Source organism: Eschrichtius robustus, chromosome 1, assembly GCF_028021215.1.
Source record: "Eschrichtius robustus isolate mEscRob2 chromosome 1, mEscRob2.pri, whole genome shotgun sequence".
In the NCBI taxonomy this organism is placed as follows: Eukaryota; Metazoa; Chordata; class Mammalia; order Artiodactyla; family Eschrichtiidae; genus Eschrichtius; species Eschrichtius robustus.
In genome coordinates this window covers 123,849,428-123,875,890 of record NC_090824.1, presented here as the reverse complement: position 1 = coordinate 123,875,890, position 26,463 = coordinate 123,849,428, and the positions used below count along the sequence as shown (strand labels likewise).

General features: G+C 46.6%; 1 protein-coding gene across 3 annotated transcripts in view; it reads right to left on the bottom strand.

The window, feature by feature from the left end:
• Nucleotides 1-26,463, bottom strand: part of TLN2 (talin 2) — a 456,139-nt gene that overhangs the window by 358,513 nt on the left and 71,163 nt on the right. For all 3 annotated transcript variants that reach the window (XM_068552880.1, XM_068552889.1, XM_068552896.1), the window contains exon 2: nucleotides 13,906-13,995. The gene's annotated coding sequence lies outside the window, so the exon portion shown is untranslated. The remainder of the gene's footprint in view (nucleotides 1-13,905; nucleotides 13,996-26,463) is intronic.

Here is a 26,463-nt window from a genome sequence, read left to right as displayed (position 1 = left end):
TGCCAAGAGCCCGGGACCTCAGCCCTAGGGAGGGTCAGCCCTGAATGAAGGCTCCAGGGCCGGGCACCCCCTTGGCCACGCCCACCCCAGCTCTGAGGGAACACACCAGCTCAGGGGTCTCAGGACCCCCTGGGATAACTGAAGATGCTAAAAGCACTGAGGATAAAAGTGCCCGTGACACCTACTGGCTGGTCTGCTTCCCTCTGGCCTCCCACCATTTGTCCTCCTGGCAATAAAGGAATGGCAGCGTCACCCTGACGGGGGTGGGGAGGGCTAATTCAGACAGATCTAAAAACAGCCTTCCTCACCAGCATCCTCTCTTCTTGTAGACAAGGAGGTTCAGTGCTGTTTCCTTACATTAGACTTCGCCCACCTTGTGATGGACCAGCTTATTACCTGGGAGAGTAAGAGGGGCGACGCTGGGTAGATTTGGGAGAAATTTTTGTAAGGTAAGCTTAGAACAGATTCGCTCCTGACAGTAACATGCTCAAACTCATCCTACACTTGTTTAAAAAAAAAAAAAACAAAAAACATACCAAGGGAGGATGGGAAGACAGTAACTTACTACACGATTATTATGGGCCAGGCGTGGGGACAGATGCTTCACCTGCATTACCTTGTTTAGTGCCCTTCTCACAGCAACCCTACCAGGTGGGTAGGTTACCAGCATTTTACAGGTGAGGAAAATGAAACTCAGGAGCTTTCTAACTGGCCTGCACTCACGCAGCCATTAGATGGTGAGGCAACGTTTGAACCCAGATCTGGGTGACAAGTGTCGGGCAGCGTGGCTCTGCCGTTTCTGTCACAAGTGAAGATTCTCAGATGAAAGTTTACTGTTTGCTGAGTTACCAGTGCTGCAGCTGGCCAACAGCTGCTCAGGAACCAGACTTCCCAGATCGTGATTTATACCCATTAACTGGCTCTCCAGCTACAAACATCCTAACCCAGTGTTCCAAAGAAGGCAGAAGGGAACACAGGCAAATGCAAGTAGTTATTTCCAGATTTCCAATCCTTCTTCCACCCCAACAGGAAGGCTGCACCAGCACTCTGAGTGCTCCAGTGTAACACAGTTAGAAGGTGGCCAGAACATCGTCCTGGGCTATTGCACTTTCCAAAGGACCACCTCAGATCACCTGCCAAGGGTCATCACAGACTTCAGAATTGACAAAGTTCTCTGTGATTACAAGAATTCCACCATAACAGAAGGCAATTATTTGGGATAGATCAATGCAAAATAAAACCTTATTTGCACATTTTCATTTATGAATTTCACAATTTTTGGAAATTTCACAATTTAGAATTTCAAAATTTCTGGAAGCAATGAAGGAAAATGTTTGGGAAAAATTACAAAAGGAAAGTTATATACTGAAGAATTAATTACTTTTAAAACAGAGATGGGACTTCCCTGGTGGTGCAGTGGTTAAGAATCCGCCTGCCAGTGCAGGGGACAGGGGTTCGAGCCCTGGTCCGGGAAAATCTCACATGTGGAGGAGCAACTGAGCCCGTGGGCCACAACTACTGAGCCTGCGCTCTAAAGCCCGCGAGCCACAACTACTGCGCACGCAAGCCACAACTACTGAAGCCCGCATGCCTAGAGCCTGTGCTCTGCAACAAAGAGAAGCCACAACAATGAGAAGCCTGTGCACCGAAGAGTAACCCCCGCTCGCCGCAACTAGAGAAAGCCTACGCGCAGCAACAAAGACCCAACGTGGCCAAAAATAAATAAATAAATAAATTTATTTTAAAAATGAAGTAAGATAAAAAAATAAAACAGAGGATATCTCTCCAGATAGCAGGATTATGAGGGCAATTTTATTTTCTTCTACTGATCTGAATTTTCTAATGTATCTGTAATAGCACCAATTACTTAACATAGTAAATAAAAGTTGAAAGATGCATTTGGATAACTTAGCTTGCTCATAAAATGACAATGTGTTAGACATTTAGCCATTTATTGAAATATATACATATATACCAGAAATTAAAGGGAAAACAAATTCCCCACCAACACAGCTTTCCCCTACCCCAATTCTCAGAGGCTGGTTATTTATTTATTTCCCCCTCGTGAAATGAGGCTTCATCTACCTTGAAGTACATTCCCGAACAAGAACACAGGATACACTCTCAACTGATGATGGAGACCCCACTTTCTAGCAGAAAGGAGAAGTGAGGCTCCCGGTGTCATAAAGCTCCAAGCACTACAGAGTTAAAGCCAAGGGTGGCAATGACCCCAAAGTAATCTGACAGCCATCTGGAAGTCGGGCAGTTGGCAGCCGTGGTCCATCTATTACAAGGCCACTGTTATCACTGTGTTGTCTTAGGTTCTGGATTTGTCTACGTGGCATCCGTTCATCACAGGGTCAAGTACATGAACTATTTTCCTCTTTTCCATATTCTTGATGCTCTGGCATTTGGGGCTTTACAGTCCTCGTGGGAGACCACCCCTCTCCCAGGGCCGGCCACTTCTTAGAAGACAGCGAAGTCTCAGCCAGGAGCATGGCTCATATACAAGCCAACCAATCCACAGTCTACATCCCCCCCGTCACTTCCTTTATCCAACTCTCACACACCAAGGGCCAGGTACCAGGAACCTAGAGACCACCCCTATTGCCCAAAGCCCACCAGGATTATTCAAACTAGCCAGTTTGAAACCGTTTACTCTGCCCTGCCTTGCTTTTCCTGTGGAAACCCCGATAAAGGCTCTGGCCAAGGCTTTCTCCTCCCTCCTGTCTTCTGCCTCCTGACTACCCTGATGCCTCCTATGTGGCATGGTCCCTCTTCTCAGGAAATTTACGTAACAAAAATCATCTTTCAATGGCCTTGGCCTCTCCATATCATCATGCCTCTGTAAGTTAGGACCCAGGAACAGAACAGCCATCCATCAACCCTGGGCAATGAGAAAAAGCCTCCAAGCAGAAACTAAAAACCATCGCTAAGCCCATGTGCTTGATTGAGGTCACGGAAGAGAGCAGTTCCTAGGAGCCAGAATCTACTGATACCACCTTGGTTACTGGGTACATCCTGGGTCCTTTCAGTCCTGCCTGAAGCCATGGTACTATCAGAACAGTGCAGAGACAGGGGTTCCTGAGGCAGATGGTCAAATGAGAGACGACATATCAGAGAGAGGGGAGCAACCCACGTACCCTAACAGGCTGTAGAGTAGCTAGTATTTGAAGTCAGCACAGAATTCCGAGTCACAAGGGGAAAAAGATAAAATTATGATACTTATCTACTACTTCTTAAGAGGGAAAGTTTATAATGTACTTCAGACATTTGCAAGAAAAACAGAATAGTTTCGCCTGTAACTGGGGGAAACGTCAATTATTTAGCTAACTTGCTCATACTGAATTCCTCCTTCCTGGAAGATACCAAAGTAAATGAGGCAACACTGCTTTTTCAGCATATTAGTTTTAATTCGTTCTAGCTCTTCTCAAAACCTTACTCTTCACATCTCCTGGACATCTTAGTCCTCGTCCATCAACCTCAGCTTCCCTTCCCATACTCTCCCCATCACCTATTCCCCAACACGACCACCACCAGACCACATTTATCTAGCATCTCAGTATCAGCTGCAGAGGACTCAGTGTGAAAAAGGTGATGCATACCTGGCCAAAGCCCCTTCCTCAAGCAAAAATTCCATAGGTAGAAAAGCAAATGACATCTATCAGTGTCTTTAAAACTTAAGAACATACACAACTCTAAGAAGTTTTTGCTGATACCAAGGCACAGGATAAGGAATTACATTATTAACATTCTTTTGGGGAAGATGGAATGTCTCCAAATCTAGTTGTCCTAAGGCTGCCTATAAGTTTTACTTAAATTCAGGCATAAGCACAACCTCTGGGAATATATAGCCAGACATATTTATTTTTCCAACCAGCTGTCTCTGGGATGTGGTGAAAGCCTGCCGTCACAATTCCTCTGATGACATGGACAAATGTGTCCCAAGTCATGCAGAGATAACCCCACAAATAAGTTCAGGCATTACAACTACCCAGAACAAATCAAAACACTATTCGAGAAAAAAAATGAATCCACAAATCAGTTTAATCTTTATAACACTCCCTTTAAAAGGCAGGCCACATCCTTGAGGTCAGGGGCTGTGTCATACCCCTGTATATGTTCCCCCCAAATTTTAGCAGCATACTAGGTAGGAGAGTCAAGATGTACTGTTACTCATGAGTATTTGTGATCATTTATTATATTTCCTTTTTAAAAGTACCTTTCCCCTATTTTTTATTTCATTTTACTGTCCCTAAAATAGATTGCATGTGGTCATGTCGTTTGCTTCCTAATAAGAAGTGGGAACAACAGTTCTAGGGGTCAGCAAGGTCAAATGTCCAATATGAAACAGTTCATAAAGTACAAGTTTGAGAAGCTTAAATCAAGGTAATACTGGCCACAATCAAACTGAAAATGTCCAGAGCTCTAAACAGCACATCTTTCCCATATGGCAGCCTCCTGAGTCTTGAGAATCACATCTACAAAGGAATCCCATAGTCCCATAATGGTCCAGGAGCAACCATCTAGGTCTTAGGAATCCCATAATCAGTCCGGGAGCTTTCACGCCCGATATGCAAACATCATGCAAGCTGACCAAACCCAAGCAGCTCAATGTCAGAAGAGAAGAGACTGTCAAAAGAGAAATGCAGTGACAGCAGCCTGGACAATCATCTTTTGCATTTAGAGAACTGGCAAGCACATGCAGAGAAGAGATTTCTCCACATCCTCATCTGTCTTTTCTGCTCCTAGATAATTAGGAGGCAGCCAGGACAGCCAGATGTAGTCAAAGGGACCTCAACGTTCACAGGCTCTTGTACTTCTGTCTCCAGGGTAGACCTTACTCTTGCCACAAGGGCAGAGATGACGCTCTGTTCCTACCTCAGGCAAGTTGTTCCTCTCTGTGGGCTCTGAGGACATCAGCCCTTCCACCTACATTCAGGAGCACACCCTGAAGAGAACAAGGGTGCCCGCTTCAGGAAAGTCCCATCTACAAAAACCACTTGCAAACCAGACGTAACTTTAAAGGAGGAGGTGGTCCTCTTTAAACGCTCACCTCCTCTGCGACACGTAGATTGAGTTATACAAGCTCAACACCACATTAACCAAAGGGTCAAAGCTAAGGTCACCAGTGTGGGGACAAAATGACATCATGCACTTCCTGATGTGATACACCCAGAAAGATGCAAAACATCATTTATAAGCATTCTGACAGAAACTCATCCAATCATGGGGAATCTCCTAGTGAGGAATTATCATACAAATCCAAATTGCTGGGAAGTAATGGACATTTTTTAAGAGTATAAGCCAATGTCATCAGAGACAAAAAAAGAAAAAAGGCAGAGGGACCATTCCCAGTTAAAGGGGATGACAGAGACGTGACAACTGAATAAAATGTGCATGATCCTGGATTGAGTCCTAGGTCAGGGGAAGAATGGCTGTACAGGACGTTACTGTCATAAGTGGCAAAATTTGGGTATGAATTGTATATTCAATAATAGTAAGTCAATGTCATATGTCCTGTTTTTACTAATTGAACTGTAATTACAAAGAGGAATGTCCTTGTTCTTAGGAAAGACATGCTGAAGCTATTCAGGGGTCAAGTGGCATGATGTGTGTAACTTCCAAATGGTTCAAAAAAGATAATATGCAATGGAGAACGATAAAGCAAATGTGGCAAAATATTCATAATTGATGAATTAAGCTTAGGCTATATAGGAGTTCTTTGTATTCCGGCAACTTTTCTGTATGTTCGAGATTATTTTAAAATAAAGTCTTTTAAAACGAATTCAAATTCAACTTGCAAAGCATTTGCACAGTAACATCGGCTGAATAAGGCGAGGCCCCCACTGCATAGTAAACTCATCTGTCACCATCTACTCACCCACAGACCCAGGTGACCGTGCCCCTCTTCCACCTCCAAGTCAACACCTGGCCGAGCTCAGCCCTTCAGATTCATCTCCCAGGAATCAGAAATTGAGACACACAGACTGAGCCAGGAAGCTGTGAGGCGCTGAGCAGAACAGAGGGAAGCTTCAGGTATGAGGTCTCCATAGGAAGTGTGGACAGAGGAGCAGATCTGGTCTATGATAAGGAGGAATGTGGTGGCACTGGACAGAAACATCCCAGAGCAGCTTCTCAGAGCATGAACGAGTGCATTGGTGGGTACCTCTCAGTCACACACCAAGTCCTCAGTAAAGGTTGGCGGCAGCCAGCAGCCGTATTGAACAGCTCCATAGACCGCACTCCACTCACCTGTGTCTCTGTTCCTTGGCACAGAAGCCTTGACAAGAACAGACTACCAATACAACGGGATTAAGAGTCCCCACGATCTCCTACCCACAAAGGTAACATGGAGAGCATAGTCACCCACCCCTTGCTCCCATGCTGCTGCCCCGTTTCCCCACAGGAAACGGTGGCTCCTTCTGTTCTCCTCATGCCCACCGCCTCTTATCCAGGGACAGACTGCCTGCAGTGAAGAGTACAGCCTGTGACAGAGACCACTCAACCTCTGCCAGGCATAATGCAATGTGGCAAACGGCGGGAAGGAAAAGACTTGGGCCCTGACCAGTCAGGAAACCTGGATCCTTGGGCTGACTTCTGCCACTAACCTCCATGCAAACCTGATAAATTACCACACTCGTCTGACCTGCGTGTAGAGAGAATAATGGTACCCAAAGTTGTCTATGTCCTCATCTCCAGAACCTATGCATATGCTACATTACATGGCAAAATGGACTTTGCATATGGGATTAATTTAAGGATCGTGAGATGGAGAGTTTGCCTGGATTATCCAGGTGGGTCCAATAGAAAAAAAAAAGGTCCTTAAAAGCAGAGAACCTTTCCCAGCTGTGGTCAGAGGGAGATTACAATGTAGCTGGATTTGAAGATGGAGGAAACCAGCCAAGGAAAGTGGGTGGCCTCTAGAACCTGGAAAAGGCAAAGAGATGGATTCTCCTCCAGAGCCCCCAGAAGGAACACAGCCCTTGATTCTAGTTCCCTGAGACTCATATCAGGCTTCTCATATACAGAATCATAAGATAAAACAGATTTATGGTATTTTAAGTCACTGTGTTTGCGGTCATTTGTGTCAGTGGCAATAGAAAACTAATTCAGACCTTATTTCCCTCATCTGGAAATGAGTGGGTTTTCATCCTTTCTGAGAAGTGGGATTAGTGGAGCCTACGGTCCACCTCTTAAACTCCTAGAAGCCCCTGGGGCACCCCTGGAAAAAGCTTGGCCCTGGACCATGAGATCTCTAAAGGTAAGTAATTCACAAAACCAACGACCTCCGTGTCAGACTGAGCTCATTTAGTATCATCCGCCCTTGTTTTGGACAGTACTTTGCCACCACAGCTCTTTCTTTTTTTAGTAATAAAAATGTCTCCCAAGTTACTAAGTAATTGGCAAACCCCAGTGATCCAGAATACCAGCATCCACATCACATCCACTTCATCAGTGACGGCTCCTCCAGCAACCACGCCCACCCCAGAGGGCTTTCGCGCTGCCTCGGATGCAGCAGTGAGGTCACCACGGCCCCCTTCCAGATTCCTGAGTCATGCTCACCACTGCAGGTCCAAGCAGCAGCAGGTGGATTGTGACCTCAAGGCAGCAAAGCCCAAACCCAGCCCTGGAAATTCAGCTGCTGCACAAGGATCACCCCCTGCCCTCCTCCCTAACATCTTCCCCACGCAACTGCCCCTTCCATCTCCTGGGAGCCATGCAGCTGGCCGAAGGACACACCGCCAAGTGTAATCCATGGGTGCAGTGATGCGCTCCAGCTACATCATGGGAGCTACTTAACTGACTGCCTCTGCTCTCAGGAGGACGTGTGAGGGTATTTTGTTTACCACTGAAATATTTCCATTGAAAAAAACATCTGGGGAAAACAGCTACTGTCCTAACTATGATTCAGTCTCACTAGTAAGGCCCGTGCCGAGGCTCGTGGCTGTTAAGATGGTAGGTTTTTGAGCAGAGACTATTTGGAGCTTCCACTTCTTCCTTCTATCAACAGCTGGAGAGTGTGTGTGCCCCGTGCAGGTGCAGTTCCAGGGGCAAGAGGTCAAAGCCAACCAAGACAGACCCAGGAGAAAAGAGCTGTCATTCCTTTTGATGATCTTCGTTGCATCTACTCAAAACTGAAGCCCACCAGGTGGGCTGCCCAGGAGAGCTATCCAGAGATAGAGAGCGTCACCTCTAAAGCAAAGAGCATTTAGGTACCAGGGACTTGTACTGGAAATGGTTCTGGCCCAAAAGGGAGTCTGTCCTAAGCACCAGGGTGCAGGAATCAGCCAGACAGGGTGCCGGCTGCTATACAAAAGGAAGAAGCCTGTTCTAGGGTGGGAAGACCAGCAAAGCTCACCTACAGGGAATTTTATCAGCCTTTTATCATCCTGTCATCATCCACTCCTGTTAAATACAAGATCTGCCACAGATGCCTGCTGAATGACAAAGAGGAACCATGACTGCGTTGGAGAAATGTGCCCCTGAAATGTCACAGAGCAATTCTGGGTGCCTGGGAGACCCCGGCTGCAGACAGCCCGGCATGGCCGTCGACAGTAAGGGTGCCAAGGAGCTTCCCTCTGAGCAGGAACAGAGGTGGGGAACTGGAGAAGGAAGTGAGGCCACAGCTGCCTGGGCAGCAAGAAGCCACCTCCAGCCTGACCCACATCTTCCCTCTCCCACGTGCTTGAACACATGCTCCTGAGCCATCTATCAACACTCGGCACCACTGGGCATAATCAAGAATGGGAGGGACGCAGAGAAAAGGAGCCCGCGGAGAGGACAGGGTAAGTCCAGAGACGAGGCCTCGAAGGCTGAAACACAGAACCAGAGAGGACATCCTGGCAACCCCTGCTAGTTAGACTTTGTTTGAAGCCCTATGAACTCCCAGACCTGCCATGGCCATATTTTTTTGGAGTCTTCTATATATTTAGCTTTCAAAATGACAAAAATTTAAGATTAACAACATTCTGTACTAGTGACAGCCCTTAGGTCATTGGGAACCTAAGTATATCATCTTCTTAAAAGGTGAATTTTTATGCTTGGTTTTCTCTATTGCTTCTCTGTTACCTCAGAAGCTCATTTACTTGAAAGACATACGGTGCCCAGAAACGTCAAGTACAAATTGTTTGAGGCAGGACTGGGACTTGTGACTCCAAATCTTAACTTGTTTAAAATAAACTGCCAGCTTCCTGGGTTCAAATAAATAACTAAATAAATAAAGGTGAATTTTTAAAGGTGCATATCTTTTGACCTCAAAATTCTACAGAAGTGCCCATATGGTCTATAAATAAACGTTACAAAAATGCTCATTGCAATATTACCCAAAAGAAAAAAAGTAGGGAGAGGGAGGGTAAGCAGCCCAGCCAGCAACAGGAGGATGAAAGGTCATACAACTTAACTCTTCATGTAAAAAGTATGTAACAATTAACAGAAAGAAATAATATGCGGTCTTTCCATATGGGATAGATTTCTTTTTAGCAGGGGATCAATGTCCACGATGTTAGTTTTTAAAATACATTACACAGAACATTATTACACGATATTAATTTTGTTTTTAAAAAATATGCTTTCTCACACACAAAGGGTCATGAGTACATTATAGACAGTCCTGCTACCACCTTGAAAATATTGTCCCTTCTCACAAAAACTAAACGATGTCAACAGTATCCTTTACTGTTCTTAAACCAGGTAAAAGCTCTGTCTGTGAGGAGGGAAAAGGTGTAAAAACTGCCAAATCCCCAGTCAGTCATTCCTTTAATTAGAAACCTTGCTTTTTAGGCTTCTCTTTTTTTTAATAAAGAGAAACATGCCTCTGAGGGTCCCAAATGAGAAAAAGGGTTGGGATCGGATGTCACCATGGACCCACAATTTCAGACAAGGTAATACAATGGATTAGAACATCCCGGTTTGCTGGATAGGGGTACTCAGCCATAGGTTGCAGGCAAAATCCTTCTGTGCCCGCCAACCCCAAGTGCCCTGTGAGCAATAGTGGCTCTAAGTCTGGGATGTTTTGAATGACAGGGATTGACAGACCCCTGCATTGAAGCAGAGGCAAGAAGCAAGGATGGCAAATCACAAAGTATCCGAATACTGTTTATCCCTGCACTTGAAGTGGGGAGGGGCCTGCGTCTCCATCCCCTGGCATCCTAAAATTTGTCACATTGTACCAGATGTACTTTAAAAAGAAAAATTCACAATGAGGGGAGACAGTCCCAAGTCTGGTAACCCTATAGCATGAAACACAGGCCCAAAAGGCTGGACACTTTGACTGGCAAAGACTCTGTGGGGGAAGCTACTCTCTTCCCTTCTTATACATCTTTTCCTTTTCTTCTTTAATATCAACAGGTTGCAAAGTTAGTCTTGTAACGTTGTATCTCTTTAAAATATACTTTTACTTTACAAACAAAAGCTGTTACAGGAAAGTACTTTTTTTAGACACACATTCAACCTCTTCCACCCCGTTTGCTCTCTCGCATTACTGAAAACAACTGGAGACCCCAGAGAGGAGGCCTTCTGAAGTCCACAAAAGGCAAGGAAACACCTACCGTTGTGTTTACCTGTGAAGGCCTGTAATTACCAGAGACCCATTTGACCACTGTTAGCACCACCCTGTTTGCTCAGGGATTCATCAGCAGTACTTATTAAGTCACTGCTCTTCTGATACACTGGCTTTAGATAAGCCAATGGAAGAAGGAAATTACACTGTTGGGTTCATTTAACAAATGTTTATTGAGCCCAAGGCTGAGCTCTGGGCCCCGGGATACAGGCTGGATGAAGCATAATCCCTGTGCTCAAGGGGCTCATTTTTACAGACCAAGAAATTGGCTTCAGACATGGGCAAAGAGCTCAACTGGAGGGAATGCAGCCAGACACAGGGGGAAAGGGGCACTTCAGCCAGTCCTTGAAGACCGAACGGCCAGGATGAGTACACAGTGCTCCAAGAACATCATATCTAAAACCATTCTCCCTGCCAAGTAAAAGTCACCTCCTTCCTTTCACTGTTGAGGAATCAGGCCCAGAAAACAGAACCCACTAGACATTGGTGCCTGTATGAGAAATTGAGGCCCAGGTAAACATACAGGGGCACAAGTTTACTCACTACGGATCTGGGAGGTGAATCCAGTTCCCACCAGCTCCAGATCCTTAACTCTGGATGCAAAAGCCTAAAGAAGTGAAAAGGCGCTGCTTTTAAGATCCAATTCCATGTTTCCATGGGTGGGCCCACCCTACCACTCCAGTGGGGAGGGATGCACACGGACTTAGTAACACAGAGTTTGCAACACAAGCCTAATAAATAGTACGGTTCCTGCGTTGCCTAAAACATGAGAATCAGAGTGCACACCTTGCCTCGGAAGCCTAGTTATATGGATTCAAATTAATTCTGCATTTGGTGAGTGGCTCAGTATATACACGCACTCAGCATATATATGAAACTACAATCAAGGAACCTAATTCAAAACTTAAAACCCATAAAGCTCTAGAATTGTGTATCTGATACAGAGTAGACAAAATAACCCTGAGCAGAACAAGGTTATTTGGAAATGGTCAGATACAGGAATCCCACAAAGTGGCCAGAAAATGGTCTTCAAAAACAATGCCATCAACCTGACTACTCCTCACCTTCTGCCTCCAGCTGTGAACCATCAAGGACTAAGTTGTAGCCCTGACTCTCGGGGTCACAGGCAGCCATTGCAGGGCCCCTAGAGACCTGTCCCCAGGGAGGCTGGGAGAAGCCAGCGAGGGTGGGGCGAAAGGTCGGCCTCCAAAACGTACCCTTCTCTTCCCTGTTCATTTCTGCCCCACATTGGCCAAGCTCCTCCTCTAACTCAAGGGAAGAAAGTGCTACAGAAGCAATACTTTAAAGATGACACACAGGGAAGCACCATACCCAGGGGTATGATGAGGGCAAGACAGAAGAAAAGTAACACAAATAATCAGCAAACCATTCTTGCCACCAGTAGTAAAATCCTTTCTAGTCATGATCCAGGTGGTAAAAGCAAGAGGAGAAAAGGCCCTGCCCAAAGGCCAACAGACCAGGCCGGATCCTGAGCCTACTTGCTGTGTGACCCCAGGCAAGTTCGTCACCCCTGACCTCAATCCTGTCCTCTGTAAAAAGGTGACTACCTGCCTCGTGAGCCATCGGGAAGGTTAAAGGCACCAGGCCATGTGCCAAGTGCTTTGCCCAAAACCTAGTATATCGTAAGTGCTCCATAAATGGCCACTAGAACTATTAACTAGTGGAGAATCAATCTGGCTCCTTGTAAAAACTAAACGTGATTTCCGAAAGGCTTGACTGCGGCAGTACAACAGTGCTGAGCCGGCAACACCACACTGGCATCTCGAGAGAACACCCCAGGGGCCAATTCACCAGCTGGACTCAAGACGCCCCCTTTGGCAGCAGTGCCCTAAGCCCCCCTGCCAGCCCCTCGAGCCCTCGCTCTGCCTGCTCTTTCTGTGGTCAGTTCTCTGCTTCCAATATAGTCTTGCTTCTCAACAACCCACTTAAAGTGCCACATTAGCCCAGCTGAGGCAGTCTGCTCTTAAAAACAAGAAACAGCCTCAGTATTTTCAGAAATGCTGACTTCAAAACAGGCACACTGTGGAGACCTCACAGGATTCCACCTCAAGAATCTGAAAAGCATCATATTTAAGGGAGGATTTCATTGACAACACCGCAACACACAACAACAAGGTACGAGCTCACAGACACTGGGGAGGGTAACAGGCTCCCATACTCTCTGGTCGGGCTCGTATTTCAAACCACTCAGCCTCCCACGGCTGAGGGAGACAGATGTACCAGACAAACTCCCGCCGGGTCTCTGGGGGCTCTACAGGCACACACCTCAGGCAGTTCGCCAAGAGTCACACTCGAGGACAAGTCGCATGGGCATCGGGATCCTTTACTTCTCCAAGTGTGAGCTACAAACCAGCAGCTTCGGCATCAACCTGGACCTTGACAGAAGCACAGACTCGCAGGCCCCACCCAGACCAACCCCATCAGGGTCTGCAGTTTAACTAGATCCCCAGGTGCCAGTGCTTGAGAGTATTTAGAACAAAGAAGTCTACCCAGACAGAACTGTGATCATTTACTTAGGTTTTCACTTGGTCTTTTTCTTTCTTCATGGAAGTTGCACGAGAGCACAGACTGTGCCAACCTTAGCCACCGGCACATAGTAGATAATCAATATTTGTTGAATGAATGAACGGATGAATGGGTGGTCTACCGCGCGACTGAAGAGGCCTATCCTGTGTTAAGTGCAAAGAAAGGTGCAAGCAAGGGCCTGAGAGAGAAAGAGACAGAACACCTGGGGGTGGGGAGAAGGAGTCTATAAACGAGGTGGTCAGAGGAGGCCTCTCTAAAAGGGGTTTGCAGACTTCCCTGGTGGCCTAGGGGTTAGGATTCCGGGCTTTCACCGTGGTGGCCCAGGTTCAATCCCTGGTCGGGGAAGATCCCGCAAGCCGCGTGGTGCAGCCAAAAAAATAAATAAAAAATAAAATAAAAGGGGTTCGCACCAGGGGCGGTGTGAGGCTCAGGTGTGATGGATGAGGAGACACACCCTGGGGAAGAGGATGTCAGCCGCACAGTTCAGCAACTGCACTTGCCACCATAAAGAGTCTCAGCCTGTAGGCCAGCAGGGATAGAGAATCAAGACTGGTAAGTTGGGCTCTGGTGGTGGAACAAAGCAGCTCTCAGGAGGCAGATTCAGAAGGCCCCCGACCATATGACCGTTGGGGCAGAAAGGCTGTGTCTGGAGTCACAGCTGCCATCTCTAAGGCTCCTGAAGGTGGGCGTGCCAAAGGAGGTCTGCAGAGGGAGGTGGTCCATCAGCTAGACTTTGTTCCCTAGCCACTACCCCTCCAGCCCTCGGATTCCAAAGTTGAAACATGGAGATTACTCACTGTTTTTGCCAAGTCGATCCAGGAACTTGCGGGCAGCCGAACATCCAAGGGTCCGGGAGCCCAGTCCAGATGTTACCCTGCAGCAGCGCACTGGCAAAAAAAGAGACAAATGACACGAGTCAGTGCAGGCGGCCACGTGAGCAGGGAAGCAACATTGTCCCAGCATTGAATGACACCGACGGGCTTCAGATTCTAAAGAGAGCAGAAAAGGAAAACGCCACGCAGAGCCAGTGGTCTCAGAGCACTGTGTATTGACACAGATGGCAACTCCTCTGCCCACAATGTCGGGAGAAGCACCATGTCACCAGCAGCAGCTCCAGAACAGCCTCTCTGCAAATCCCCCAGTGTGGAGTCCAGACGTACGGCTGCAAAGCGCCCTTGGAGATAATCAGGCCCAACCCCTCCCTTTACAGATGAGAAAAGCCAAGACTCAGAAAAGACAGGCCTTGTCCAAAATCAGCAGCATGTAATGGCGAGTCCAGGAAAGGAATGCCAGAATCAAGTCTATAAAGAGCTTAAGTTTACCTGTAAATTACCTTCCTTCAAGAAACTCAGGTTCTAAATAAATGTTATTCTTATTCATTCTGGCTCTTAACAGAGGAGAAGAGACAAATCTTAATCGTTCCCCTAGTTCTCTCTCCTTAATCCCCAAGGACTTTGAAGAGCCAAACTGAAACTCCTGGTTTTCTTCAAAGACAAAAGAAAAAGAGAGAGAGAAAGAAAAAACCTCAGGACTGTTCACATTTGAGTACAAGAAGAAAAATCTAAAAACTGTGGAGAAAAACCTCAAGACCTAAAAATTCTGAATTTATGAGACATAAACAGCACAGAACCAAAACAAAAGCACCTTTTCCATACATCAGGTTTACAGACCCAAGAGACCAGAACCCTCCAGGGAAATGCCTGGGGACCACAAGAAGTGGTACATTTCAAAGATGAGGGGGGCTAAGACTTGTCATTGGTCATTTTGTTAAAATGAAATGGATGATCAAAATGCTGAGTCTTTAGAAAATGACCCTTCTGGTTATTTTTTTTTTTTTAATGAATCGTCATCTAATTATATATTTAAGCCATAATCGTGTAAATAGTTACCTCTTCCCCTGGGGTTCTAGTTCCAGCTGACCCTGACAAATCAATGCAACCTTGGTCAGATCACACCTAACCTTGCACGTCTTCCATCAACTCATCCATGAAAAGAGCAGAGATGGAATAAGACTCAACTCTTCAGCTAGAGAATTCCGAAATTCCCCTACATTGCTGGAACAAGCTGAAAGTACCTCCCGTTAAGTCAGCTTATACAAAGCGTAATTACTCGCCTACTTTGAAGAAGTGAATGTCAGTCATGATAAATTTAAATTGCCATCTCTTAGGAAGTAACTACAAAGTTGGTGTAACAATAGTCATATTCTGTTTCTAGGGAGTTTCCTTCAGCAGTGACAAATCTGCCCCCACCCGTGCTAAATGGGTATTTGGATCTGTTTCCCCAAAGGTCCATGATTATTTATAAGGGGGAAAAGTTAGGGTTTCTTTTGCATGAAGTGGAATTTAGGCAGTGAGGTCATTTGTTTTGAAACTACAGCAACCATTCCAGTTTTTTTCCCCCGTTTTAGCATTTCAGTTACTCTGGGTCAAGAGTAAAAGATGCAGATTTCAGAGAAAATGCAAAGCCTGCTAGGCCACCCACAGAATGGTCAAGGATTCTGCCCTGGACAGTCCAGGGCACAACTTTCCCTTTCCAAAGTTAGGTATGCTCACAGGTAAAAAGCCAGCGCAGACTTGCACACAAGCGGACTCACACACATTTCAAGGAATTTAACAGTCCCAGGATTCATTTTAAAAAATAAACAAAAAAACACAACCTATCATATTGGCCACATTTTTCCTTATCCTTACAGGGAAGGAGGGTCCATAAACCCCTCTGGAAATATGATGGACCCTCTCCCCCAGAAGAACATAATAGATTCAGTTTCAGAGGGTTCAGAGTCCCCTGAAATCTCTCTGTACCTCTGGTTAAGGACCCCGGCTTAATTAATATAAGGAGTCCCTTTTTATCTTTCTCTCTGAACTTTCTACAAGCCCTTGGTGAAGAGGGTTGTGAGTGGCAATGCCATTTACAAAGCGATACACAAGGGCAAGGACCAACGAGAAAATTGGCTTCATGTAGCTCTTATGGTGGAGAGTATGACTCTGCAGCCAGCAATGTTAATAACTGTTCTAGAGCCCCAGGCTGCGCCTGGGAGCCTTCGCCAGTTTCAACAGGGACCTTTCCCAAAGCTGTGTTTGTGCTTGGTACTCAGCTTTTCAAAACGAAAAAGATATCAAACATCTGCATTGTTTAGGAACGCATACATAGGTACCAAGGCTCAGTTAAAATGAAAAATTGAGATGCTTATCACAAACTCTGAGGCGATGGGGGAGCGTCTAAGACATTTAAGATATTCGTAATGTTGATTTCTTAGCCTGGTTGTTCGCTTCCCAGATGTTCAAACTATTCCCATACATTTCACATATTCTTCTCTATGCATGTCACGGAGTAAAGCAATCTTCCTTACAGAGAGATTCAGGTCAGTGACAAGGACCTCCAGGACTTGTCATCTCAGACCCAGCTCAAGACAGCAGTGAAACTGTGCAGCGAGCCCAGTGCTTGTCTGAGGGTGGGGCCTGCCTGCCAGGGAATAGTTACCAGCTCTGGCCCCTGGGGCACCATCTATAAATACATCTTGTTTTCAAAAAAAAAAAAAAAAAAGTCCACGCCCTGGGAGAGCCCTGTGAGGCCGCGCTGACCTCCGATACTGCCCGTCACTCTGGGAAAAGCTGGTGTTGGGTTTCTGCGAACTCATTGGTCTTTCCTCTTCCATGCTTGGCAGGCCTATTTCCTGGGGCACATTCTGTTAAGGTGAACAATCTCAGTAAGTCTTCCTGAACTGCTGAGAAAGAAGCGAAGCCCAGACACGTGTGCAGAACTCAGAGGAACGTCTGGCCACCTCCTTCCTCAGCTGGATACAGAGGCCCGGGTGCCTCACATCTTCTCCTTCAGGTGCCTCATTACTCTACCCTCCTTGTGAGAACTCCGCTCATTCAGTGAGCGGTCAAGACATCCACTGGCCACAAAAAGAGGTAGACAGCGTATGGAGCCATGAGCAGTGCATCTCGGTTCCCAGCCCTTCCCACACACTTACCAATACCATCTTGACCAAATAAGGAAAGTATGCTCCTTGCCTAATAACTTGAGCAAGAGCATGCCATTCCAAAAAGACCCTTTTCTGAGGTAATCTTACTAGCAGACAAAGCTATCATTTTTCAGTTACAACCGCCAAACATTGACACCAGGACATCAAACAACATTTTAACCCGGTTTGGGAGAGCCTGCACCCGTACACCGTGCAGGACGGACTCACAGTAGCACGTACCAAAGAAAGGAAATACTGTAGTCCCTCATCTCTTGCTATGTCTCTTCTGCTCCTCCCCTAGCTCAAGTCTGCAATTTAAAAATTGTGTGTGTAAATATGCACACGAGGACACACATGCATGCAAGCCCAACATTCTTGATAGACTCAAAACGATAGCTTACAGGGAAACTATCGCCCGGCACTCAGGAAAAGTAAAGGCCAGCCAATTCCAGAAAAACAAAGGGTTTCAGCAACTAAAATGGGAACAAAATGATCTCATGCCCCTTTCCCACTGAGCCTGTGCCTAAGTGGGATCCTTCTCAAACCTGAAGTGCTCACTCACAGAGTCACTGTTTCCACCCTAGGGGAACCCATGGGAGGATGGCCGAGCCAGGAAACAGATTCCAGAGGTAGCTTTTTGATGTTTAACCCAGACAACCTGCAGACGGGGGCTCCTCAGCCAAGGAGGGGGCTGGAGCACTCGGTGAGGCTCGAGACCTTAGTCACTACATCCAACAGCTAGTTCCTGTAAATCAAGGGCCTGGGCCAGGAATGACAGTGGACCCTCCAATAACAGGCCAGCAATTCTGGGGCCCTAGAGTGGGCTTACACTTTCAGTCCTCACGATTCTCTCACGCCTTGGAGAACACAGGCAGGAAAAGACCACACTCGCAGGCCTCCTGCTGCCTCCCCCCCCATTATCACACCTGCTGCCCAGGCAGGAGTGGCATGCAGACTAAAGGGACGGGTGAAAAGCGTGAGCGTGCTCTGGACTTACTACACACCAAGGCACTGTGCTAAGTGCTGGGAGAGGAAGAGAAGGAGGTGGTACCTTTTAAGGTCAAAAAGTTCTGCAGATGCCCCCCACCCCCAAATACACCAGAGTTGTACTTCTGGTTCCCTTGGAGAGAGGAAATATCAAGACATAAGTGCTCTTAAATCAATTTTTAATTCATCCCAAGAGCCCCTATGTGCATTTTAAAACACCAAAGAATAATTCCAAGGCATCATTAATTTATTCTATAGGCAAATACTTGACACATAAGGATTAAGGATCCCTTGAATAACTTCCACAACACAATAAGATAGCCTGTGTTCTGCTTTAAAGTGGTGCTGGGGTAAGGGTTGGGACGGAGTAAAAAAACCACCAAAAAAACATCCCCAAACATCTGCCATACTTAGAGACTATGCTGTTTGGAAGAAACTTTAGGTCACATGTGAAGGCAGGAACTCTTTTTGGAACCAGCCATAACCGGCATCGCCACCCACAGCTGGGTGGTCTTCTCCAGCGCACAGCCCCCAACCAGCGCCCCGTGCACAGCCCTCCTGCAGTTCCCTCTGCAGGGACCCCACCCCTGCACTTTGTATTGGGTTCCAGATCATCTCATCTCTGGTCTGTCTTGACCTGGAGCTCCATGAGCGCATGGGCTGCCCTCTCCTGCTGGCACCCCTAGCACCTTGCACAGGGCACCCAGTAGATTAATAGTAAGGAACCTGAGGGAAGAGGGAGAAAGATGATGTGTTAGAGAGGCCTCTTGTAGGTAACTAAGATAAACAATAATAGAGTTTGGGGAAGAGGACGGGTATGAGTGGACCGTTCCCTCTGAGTCCAGCATAACTCAGTCATTTCACATTCGAGTTTGAAAACTCAGGACTATAATAAAGACACAAGAAAAAACATTCGATAGTCTTCCCAGAGGCCCAGCCCACGTGAGCAGCCCCGCTTCCCCATCAATCAGTCTGACAGCAGCGGAGAGAACTAGACGGGAAGGCTCTCATTGTCCACTTCCTCGTGCCCTCCTGCCCTGCCTGCAGAGCTGCTTTTCCACCTTTCTCCCTTCTCTCCTGCGCTTCAAGTTCTCCACTGATTCCAGGATGCACTTCAAATCTCTCACCCTGGAAAGAGGTCCCACACACGCAGACCCCTTGACTCAGGTGCCGCCCAGAGACACCCCCAGCCCTGGAGCCACAAACCAGTGCCGAGAGTGCGTCTGGGGTCTGAGATTCCCCTCATCCCAACACATCCTGCCTTCTACTCACCCACTTTGGGGTCTGTCCCCAAGCCATTCCTTCCAGGAAAGCCCAACCCCCTCGTCCGAAATCAATCTACCTCCCCCCAAAACCTAATCACATGTCCCCAAGCCTCCAAGATGACCCCCCTGAGCCTCCCAATCAAAATTAGTCTTTCCTTCCCCGTACATGCCAGAGGCTGTTGTCCCGCTGTGAGACACCTCATAACCAGAGGGTTACCTTCTGTGTACCTTTCACACCCCCTCGACCGAGTTCCTGGCACGCAAGAATGCTAGGTAGGGAACAAAGATAAAGGTGGTGCAAACAGTGAAGACTCTTGGCAAACAGTCAAGACTCGGATATCTATGAAATGCCATATATGCCTTAGTGTTAAGGATTCTTGTGGGTTTCAGGATGCCAATTCTAGAATCAAACCAAGCACACAAACAGCCTGAACGAGGGTCTTGGGGGTTGTTTGGGCATACTCCAGTAACTCAACTACTCAATCACATTAGGCCATAAGTTTAGGCTCTATTTCCCAAAGGGCCAAACAACTAGACTTCCTCAGCAAACTCAAGTGTTTGTTCCTCTGGGACCTACCAAAAAAGCCCGCCACTTCGAAATGCACAGGCCCACTGTTATTTATAAAGGACACATCTTCTCGATAAGTAGCATTATTAAAGGAACTGAATTTATAAACTCACTCTCAGGGCATAGATTTCTTTTGAGACAGATCAACCCACACGCTTTTTCTTCTGATTCACTGAATGTGTTATGCGGGTCTAGAATTCAGACAGTTCCCTAGGTCAGAAAATCCATTTGCTTGTGAACAGATAGAAATGGCAATGTTTTTTTTTTTTAATTTATTTTTGGCTGCATTGGGTCTTCGTTGCCGCGCGCGGGCTTTCTCTAGTTGCAGCGAGCAGGGGCTACTCTTCGTTGCGGTGTGCTGGCTTCTCATTGCGGTGGCTTCTCTTGTTGCAGAGCACGGGTTTCTAGGCATGCGGGCTTCAGTAGTTGTGGCACACGGGCTTAGTTGCTCCGCGGCATGTGGGATCTTCCCGGACCAGGGCTCGAACCTGTGTCCCCTGCATTGGCAGGCAGATTCTTAACCACTGCGCCACCAGGGAACTCCCAATGGCAATGTTCTTAATGCTGGTCTCAGATGAGAAGTCTGCTTACATGCTCCAAATAAAGGAAGCAGTATTTGACCCAGTTGAGAAGGCTCTGGAATCTTTTCCCCACCTAACACAAATGTTTCTCATTTGGTCCAAGCTGTTTCAATTACATGCCAAGAAAAGACAAAGAAAAACCCACTACCACCCACTCCTGCTTTCACGAAAACAGTATAAATTATCCTTATTACGTCACATAGTAAAGTGGCCTCGCATAAGGTAATGTTGACAAATGGTTACAGGAGCCAAAGCTTTCTCAAGAACTGCTTTGTTCATAGGTGTTCTCCTGCTTGTCTGCCCTGCAGTGGCCTTTTTCCTTTCCAGAAAACAGACAGCATGGGGACGTGGGTCCCGTCTGAAGCCTTTGACGTTCATTTTTTTTTTTTAATAAAGTTTGTTTTTTTTTTTTAAATACTTCTTTATTATTTAATTATTTATTTTTGGCTGTGTTGGGTCTTCGTTTCTGTGCGAGGGCTTTCTCCAGCTGTGGCAAGCGGGGGCCACTCTTCACCGCGATGCGCGGGCCCCCCACCATCGCGGCCTCTCCTGTTGCGGAGCACAGGCTCCAGACGCGCAGGCTCAGCAGTTGTGGCCCACGGGCCCAGTCGCTCCGCGGCACGCGGGATCCTCCCAGACCAGGGCTCGAACCCATGTCCCCTGCACTGGCAGGCAGACTCTCAACCACTGCGCCACCAGGGAAGCCCTGACGTTCATTTTTAAAGGACTGTCATGAACATCAACACAAAAAAACAACTTCTGTGTAACATTAGATAATTTCAGCAACAAAAGTTGAATGAACAGAGTGACCTAATAGTCCAACTTAACCCAGCTAAGTCAATCCCAGCTGTGAGAGGGGAGGTCAGTAGTTTTAATTTCTACCTAGAGCCCACAGGCCAACTCCCTTGTCACCATTCAGGTAGAGGCATTTCAAAGAAATTCAAACAGCACGCTATCTTCTCTGGCATATTTCTTAGATTAACTAAACTCTTAAGTGTTAAACTCTGAGGGTCCCACAACAGCACCAGACCCATCCTTTTTACAGTTTGGGTTACAGGCTCACACTCCAGAATGGAAGCCAAAGCTTTCCCATTTAAACCAAAAAGGAAGGAAGGAAAATATGAAGTACCTGAATTCTTAAAGGCTAGACAACCTTTATTATTATTGTCTTTTCTTCCCAAGGACCTCTCTGGTGATTAGTATGAACTTACCCAAGATTCTACACCAAAGTTCTATCTTTTTTATTCCAACCAGAAATTTTAGATGTAGAAAGAACCTTGGAGATTCCTGGGCCCATGGCTTATCAAACTCTCCTGCCAGAATTCCACCAGACAGAAGAGGGTGGGCCACCAACACTGGGAAGCCATTCCCAGCAAGCATGAGATTGTGTTCATTTCGTTCAAGTTCTATATCCTAGCTTCAATTCTTATCATACAGATTTTCCACTTATTCAGTATGTGCATGCTAAGATACCTCGTCTTCCAAATTCCCGAGTAAAATTAAGGCTCCAGTAAGAGTCTTAGGTTTATCCTGGGGTTTCATACACCCAGGCTAAGTTCACCACCCTGCACTTCCCAGTGGCCCAGGAAGCATGAATCATGGCTCTGCCCTTCCTCTTGCAGATGAGGAGGAAACTGCTGCCCGAATATCTGACGACCTGATGAAGAGTCTGGGCAGCCCCAAGTACAGATCCCAGGTCTCCAGCCTCTCGGTCTGGGGCTCTTCACCCCTTTGCATCCAACGATTCAGAGCCACCCAAAGCCAATCCTTAACTCATAAGGTCATGGTCCACTGTAAAATCTGCCCATACATCTGCTCTGTATTCAGGCAGGTTTAAGTTGGTGAGTGTTCTCTTCTTAGCTTACCCCAAGGTTCACAAAATGGAAGCCTGATTTTTCATGGGTTTCAGATTGCCAAAACCTCCTTGGCCTTTGGCATACTTTGACTTCTCGCCAACTCACAGGACATGTTGTTCCCATCGACACCCATTGGCTAAAATTAAAAGTACAAGCTGCTTAGTGAAGACAAGTCATTGGCGTTCAAAATCTAAAACGAGGGCTTCCCTGGTGGCGCAGTGGTTAAGAATCCGCCTGCTGATGCAGGGGACACGGGTTCGAGCCCTGGTCCGGGAAGATCCCACATGTTGCGGAGCAACGAAGCCCGTGCGCCACAACTACTGAGCTACTGAGCCTGCGCTCTAGAGCCCGTGAGCCACAACTACTGAGCCCCCGTGCCACAACTACTGAAGCCCGCGCACCTAGAGCCCGTGCTCCACAACAAGAGAAGCCACCGCAATGAGAAGTCTGCGCACTACAACAAAGAGTAGCCCCCATTCACCGCAACCAGAGAAAAGCCTGCCCACAGCAACAAAGACCCAATGCAGCCAAAAATAACATAAATAAAATAAAATAAATTAAAAAAAAAATCTACAACGAAAACCAGATCAAATCAACTCAAGGGAAAAGTGTCATCCCAAACACAATGCAGTTCATTTCAGAACCATGCTGACCTCTTTCCTGTAAATGGCCTTGGAGCCAGTGTTATCCACTGTCAGAGCTGGAGAAAACACTTTAGCTGTGTATTTCACATTTCAAAGCAAAAGGGGAAAGGGGCCATGCCAACATAAAGTTGTATCTATGAATTCCAAGGAGCATCACTGGTGGTGCAGTGGTTAAGAATCCGCCTGCCAATGCAGGGGACATGGGTTCGAGCCCTGGCCCGGGAAGATCCCACATGCCGTGGAGCAACTAAGCCCGTGCACCACAACTACTGAGCCTGCGCTCTAGAGCTCGTGTGCCACGACTACTGAGCCCGTGTGCCACAACTACTGAAGCCCGTGTGCCTAGAGCCCATGCTCCACAACAAGAGAAGTCACCGCAATGAGAAGCCCAGCACCACAACGAAAAGTAGCCCCTGCTCGCCTCAACCAGAGAAAACCTGCACACAGCAATGAACACCCAACGCAGCCAAAAATCTAAAGCGATGGTTCTCCACAGGGAGCAATTTTACCCCCTCAGGGGGACATTTGGGGGTATCTGGGGACACTTTTGGCTGTCACAATTTAAGCGGGAGGGGGTGGTGCTACTACTCTCTAGTGGGTAGAGGCCAGGGATGGGACTAAACACCCTATAATGCACAGGACAGCCCCCACACAAAGAATCACCCAACCAAAATGTGAACGGTGCCAAGGTTGAGCACATGTACCTAAAATACAGAAGAATACTAGGGCGAAGTCATGAGTCCTGCTTCTTCCCCAGTGGGCTGCTTGGTCTGGACATAGCACCTGAATTTCTGGGTCTCTGGCTCATTGTCACTAAACACAGAGGTTGGCCTGTTTCAGAGACTTTGCAACCTCAACACTGGACTCAGGAGCCTTCCAGCATGGCAGTTCGCCAAGCCCGCAGCTACTGTCTCTCACCCTAACATGCTTGATCAGGGGCATTTCCCACCAGGCTTCTCTCAGGCCCGTGCACCACAACTACTGAGCCTGTGCTCTAGAACCCGTGAGCCACAACTACTGAGCCCGTGCACCACAACTACTGAAGCCCACATGCCTAGAGCCCGTGCTCTGCAACGAGAAGCCACCGCAATGAGAAGCCCGTGCACCACAACGAAGAGTATCCTCTGCTCGCCACAACTAGAGAAAGCCCACGCGCAGCAACAAAGACCCAACACGGCCAAAAATAAATAAATTTAAAAATTAAAAAAAATTTTTTAAATAAATAAAACCATTCTACACAGTCAGTAAACTAAGGACAGATACGTAAGCTTCATTTTGAGTTCTATATTCTGCTTTCCAAAAATGCCTAAGCACAAAAGGGGAGAAAAAAGTTTTATCATAAAATTAAAAGCATGGCTGCAACTGCATTCAATGATTTAAAAGGTTTTTTTGCATTTTCATAATACTTGGCAACCATCAACCAGCCCACCACCCCAGCTTAAGGGGCAGACTCAGTATTAAGTCATTGTTTTGTGAAGAGAGGAAACATGCGACCACCTTCCCATTCCCAAGACCGTCTCTAGTGGCTCCAGCTGTATACACACTCCCATGAAAGAGACCAGCTTAGCCAAGAGGCTGAGCCCCTCCATTCATAATCCAATGGTACCTAAAACCACAGAATACAGGGGTTGTTTTACAAGTAAAATTCTCACTTTCAGGAAAACGAATATAACTTGCCTGACTGAGGGGAGAGGATTAACATCTTAAGCTGCCTCCATGAGTTCATCATTGCTCTCTCTCTCAAAGAGGGCAAAAGAGTGCACCACTTGTCCAATCATGCTCCTTAGGAATTCCTTTGTCTCCATTATGCTCAAAGCCAAGGATTCTCCAGATCCTAAGCTGGGACACAGTAGCTGGATTAATGGGAAAAGTGGGAGAAGACATCCAGAAGAGAAAAGAGGGGATATGGAACTTCTAAGACTAAAAAGCAATGGCACACACCCCGGCTAAAAAGCTGAAGGGTTTTGACACATTTCATTTGCCTCAAAAAACCAACAAACCAACACTCACCACAAGTTTCCCAGTACATCCATCACCCATAAAGCAAACCAGAAGAAATCCAAAAATCATTTAAGAGGAAAAACAAAAACTAGTGAAAACTCTACAGATGGCAACAGAGGGTTAATGTCTTGGGGCAAGGCTTCCCCTCAGCAAGTACAAATCCGAAATCATAATAAAGATGCTGAAGGATTTAGTCATGAGCCCTCCCCTCGGCCATCAGAAGGAATGGCAAAAATGCAGAGTAAGCGCTAGAAGCCAGAACATTTCATTTTCTTTCTAACTGTGCAAAGCATTTGCATTTAAAATGAGCATTTCATCAGAGCTTCCAAGAATGCTTGATATTTGGCTGCTAAGAAGAATAAAAGTGGTCCTCCAAAACACCAAATTTCTAATTATTTAATTGCAAATAAAGTATCTGGGTTCCCGGGTAGACTAAAGAACACTTGAAGCTAATTACATCTTCCAAGCCAGGTGTAACTTAAAATATAGTCAAATACAGACAACTCTTAAAATATAGTCAAATATAGACAACTCTTAAAATATAGTCAAATCACATTACCAAAAAGTAACAAGGATAAAAAGTACCTTCCTGGTGACTAAACTCCCCATGAAACAAACCTTACTTTCTATGTATTTTCACATTTACAAGGAAAGTAGTATCAAAGAAACAAAGGTTTGTATGAAAACTAAAGGAAAAACCATTAGGAAAGTGGAAGGCATTTTTTCTTAAGCAACTAAGTATTGAACGCCCACAGTGAGAAGGATCAGGTGCTGGAGGAGGATCGAGGCAGCTGGGCCCAGTGGCAGGGGAAACCCATGAGAGCCCCCCACTACCCCCCACCACCCCCCGGCCAGGAAGGGGACCACTACTACTCACAGGACCTGTAAATTAATAACCCTGGTTCTCAGCATCCATATCCAAAACACACAACTGAAATTTGATTTTTTTTTTTTTTTTTTAAAAGAAAGGAAGGGTGGAAGGGAGGGATCCGGGGGGAACACCAGAGAGCACCTCACAATTCCTCCGCTGCCAGAGGAGGGGGTCAGAAAAAGGGGATGTCAGTGGGTGGCTTTAGCCTCCTTCCATAAGAAGGACAGTTTTAAGTAGTTTATTAAATGCAGAAGGGGCTTTTATCTTCTTTACTCACTAACATTATTGGAGGGTGGAAAGAAACACTAGAAAAATATTAACACAAGCTCAAAAAAGGGTTACCAGAGCCGTGGGGCTGGGGGGGGGAAGGCAAGAGCACCCCTGTTCTGAAGGGGAATAAATACTCCAGTGAGCCACGGGGCTCTTGTCGCAGCCATCAGCCGAACTGAACAACACAAAGGGAATTCTTGGGAGTCTGAAGCTGTTGAGCGTCTCCGCGTCTCCTTCCACATCCTCCTCCTTGTGTGGGGGGCTGCTCTGCGGTCAGGATAGCTTTTCACCAGAGCTAGATTTCCTAACAAGGGCATTTTAATTAAAGATGAGACGCAAGGCGAT